Raw genomic sequence first — 3,988 nt, 5'->3', positions numbered from 1 at the left:
ACAGAAATAGTAGAAGGGACTGGAAATAGACCCTCTCATAGTCTAGGAGAGCACAGAACAGACAAAGACCCAAGACCAAGAAACACCCCAAATTCCCTCCCTTAAGCTTTGAAAAATCCGGTTTCCTGATTGGTCCTCTTGTCAGGTGTTTGGTTCCCTTCGTTAACCCTTTACAGGTAAAAGAAACATTAACCCTTAGCTATCTGTTTATGACAGGACTGAAATAGGAGTAAGAGTTTACAAGATAAGTCCCAAGAATTTTCTGTTCTAGAACTTCTCTTATACTTTGAAACTCTTGACCCAGCAAATATCTAGTGGATATTAACTGAATTAAATTGTCTTTGATTTCTATAAACTTAACTTTTCCAGACTATTCAAATTCCTACAATTTTTTGGCATGCTTTATAGACGTTGATCATAAACATTCATTTCCTGATTAAGCTTCATAAAAACGCCAAAGAAATTACACTCTGTCAAGGACACTGTATGTCACCAAAAATGTTATAAAACAAGTAACAGAATATACATTTTCACCAGACTAAAATGGGTCTATAACTAGGACATGTATATATTTTGTTTGTTTTTAAGTAAAGGCTAAGATAGTAATTATATTTAATATTTTGTGAAGTAAGTAGAACCATCTTATGGGAATGTCTAGTAACAGCATATTTGGAAAGGGAGCTCTAATTATTATCTCTTTTAGGATGGGAGAATACATAAGAAAGGGCACAGGAACACATTTTCGAAAGTGGATGCTTAAAGTTCAGATCCTAACTCCATATTTAGGCATTAACATGAGTGACCAGATTTTTCAGAAGGACTGAGCACACAAAACTTGGAATACAGTCAATGGAAGTTGTGAGTAGTGAGCACTTCTGCAAAACTGAGACCCTAAATGTGGATTTAGGTGCCTAACTTAAGAAATTTTGGCAAAAGTGTCCTTTGTTCAGGAAAAGGTCCTCCAGAGAGTATTAGCATCAGGGCTGGCTCTGGCTTTTTTGCCGCCCACGCAAAAAAAACCCCAAAAAACTGTGGGGGGGCCGGAGCAGCGAAACACACACACACACACACACACACACAGAAAACACCTGCGGGGCAGCCAGAGTGGCAAAACAAAAAGAAAAAGAAAAAAGAAGGGCGGCCGGAATGCCGCCCTTTGGAATCTGCCACCCCAAGCAGGAGCTTGCTTGGCTGGTGCCTGGAGCCGGCCCTGATTAGCATCGTAGTGTTACATGCTATTCTTGTGACTTTCTAGGCATAAATTATTGCAAACACCAGTCCACCATGACCCGTAAGTGGTGCTGATGGCATTGGTTGTGACTATGATGATAATAGAACCCAGGGGATGAGTGTGCTACTTAGTGTAGCAGTGCTTACTTACAGGGGTCGGGGATCAGGAAAGGAGAAACTTGCACTGATCAACAGAAACTCAGGTCTTTTTTTGATGGTGTCTTTTCCCACTCTTTCAAACAGAGAGCTGTTCCTAATCTTGATTTTAATAGGATCACTTGTAAAAAAAGATATTACTCTGATTAGGTCCTTTACAGTTAGGACTAAAATTAATGGAACTATTCTGCAGTGAGTAGTAATTCAACATGACTAAATCTGGCAGAATCAGGCTCTTAATTGCTTTCTGTTTGTCAGACAACAAATGGAATACATATGAATAATTACTTCAGGGCTTCTTAGCAATGTTCATTACCACATCATGACCAAATTATACTTCATTTCCCAGTTCATGCCGGAGGATTCATTCCAATAAAAGAACAGATTTTTTTTTAAAGTAAATCTGAAGTGAATCAAAATACATTCCAAAGCCAAAACATGTAATTTAAAAAACAACATTTAAGGCTGTGCTAAGGAGCAGCAGTGTAGTTATACATCATATCATTTACAAAACCCCAAGTACTTAAAAATAAAGAAATGAATAGTTAAGGATATCATCAGTTATACAGATATCAGATATACAGTGCCTGCATACTAAACATACATTCTCATTTTAGCTCTATATGCACTGATTTCACTGGGAGTACTCTCATGAGTACAGTTAATTATATGCACAAGTGCTTGCAGGATCACAGTTACAGGGCTTGTGACAAATCTATACTGCTTTAACTACACCAGTATAGTTAAGGTGGCACAACCCCTGCATGTGTGGATGCAGTTATACTGGTACAGCTTATTTACCTACAGCAATGGCATCTTTATTCCAATACACTTGCATTCACAATGATATACAGTACTGATATAACTATTTCGGTGAAAAATCACATTCCTAACTAAAATAATTACACCAGTACAAAATTTGTGTGTTCCAGGAATTAGTGTCATACCAAGATTAGAACTCTGGAGCCTGAGTCTTTGTTGGTCTGCCCACTGGGTGCTGGAACAATTTTTATAGGGGGATGCTGATGATGCAAACCATGCATTTGATGTTTGTTATTACTACTTCAAGCCAGGGGGTGCAGCACCACCCTCAGCACCCCTATTTCCACCACCACTGGCCCTGCCTCTTGTGCAGTCTTTTACATCAGTGTAAAGTGAGTACAAAATGGATGTAAAACACTACTATTCTGATCTGATGGCAGCTTACAGCCACTTTATGTAAATGACTACACCAGGTGCAGGGCAATGGTGAATGATTTCTCTGATCTTTTGGTTTTCCAGCAGGTTGCTGACCTACTAGGCCACAGTGTGTCTGAGATAACACCTGGAACATCTCTGTAGCTTACTTGTTCCATCAGAAAAATGTGGTAAATAATGTTTGTCCCTATCTGGGCTCAAAATAAGCAAAGTCAAAACAGAGTATATGGTATGTAATGTCAGAAGTATGAATGCTGAAGAATTATCCTTGAAACTAGATGGGCAGACAATATTGAAAACCCAAAGTTTCAAGTATCTGAGTTCCAAAATTGGGGAAATTGAGGACAAAATTAGAGCTAAGATAATAGTTACCTGGCTCAAATGGAGAGAGATAAGAGGTATAGTATGTGACAAGAAGATACTGGTAAGATTAAAAGGGAAAGTCTATAAAACAGTGGTCCATCCTTAATATATGGTGCTGGGTGTTGCGCAACATAGAAGAAATGTAAGGAAATGATCTGTTCCAAAGAAATGTGAATGTTGAGATGGATGAGTGACGTAAGCAATAAAGACCATGTGAGGAATGTGTATGTTACAGACATGCTCAAACTAACACTCATAAATAAGGCTGTGACTTTCCGTGACTTCTGCAACAGCTGGTGCTGGCTCAGGGTCTGCCCGAGTCAGGCAGCTCCTGGGCCAGCAGCAGCAGTTTAGGTGCGTGGGAGGGGGCTGAGGGATGGGGCAGGGGGTTAGAGTGCAGGGTGGCGTTTACCTGAGGGGGCTTCCTGGCTCCCACTGCCATGTCCCTCCAGCTCCTAGGTGGAGGGATCAGGGGGCTCCACACACTGCCTATGCCCATAGGCATCACCCCGCAGCTCCCATTGGCTGCAGAGCTGGCGATCGTGCCTGTAGCAACACACAGAGCCCCCCTCTCCTAGGAGCTGCAGGGACATGCCAGTTGGAGCCAGGTAGAGAGCCTGCCAGCCATGCCAACCCTCCCTTCCAGCAACAGCAGGGTTCCCAAGCTGCATGCTACTGCCCAACCCCCACAGAACCAGCTGGGGTCCTGGCCCACACAGTGCCCTCTGCAGCACTAGCAGGGGTCCCGGACTGCCCCCCCAGAGCACCCGCAGTCCCCCAGCCCAAGTTTTAGTTAGGAGTATATAATAAAAGTCATGGACAAGTCATGGGTGTGAATTTTTGTTTACTGTCTGTGACCTGTCCATGACTTTTACTAAAAATACCTGTCACTAAAATGTAGCTGTCATAGCTTCCTACTCAGATTTGAACCTTAGCGTTCATAACCTGAGAAGCTAGCATGAACCCTCTAAGCTTAATTACCAGCTTAGATCTGATATCGCTGCCACCAGCCAAAATTTCCAGTGTTTGGCTCACTCTGGTC

This window comes from Chelonoidis abingdonii, chromosome 2 (assembly GCF_003597395.2).
Source record: "Chelonoidis abingdonii isolate Lonesome George chromosome 2, CheloAbing_2.0, whole genome shotgun sequence".
Taxonomy (NCBI): Eukaryota; Metazoa; Chordata; order Testudines; family Testudinidae; genus Chelonoidis; species Chelonoidis abingdonii.
This window is presented reverse-complemented; position numbering follows the sequence as displayed.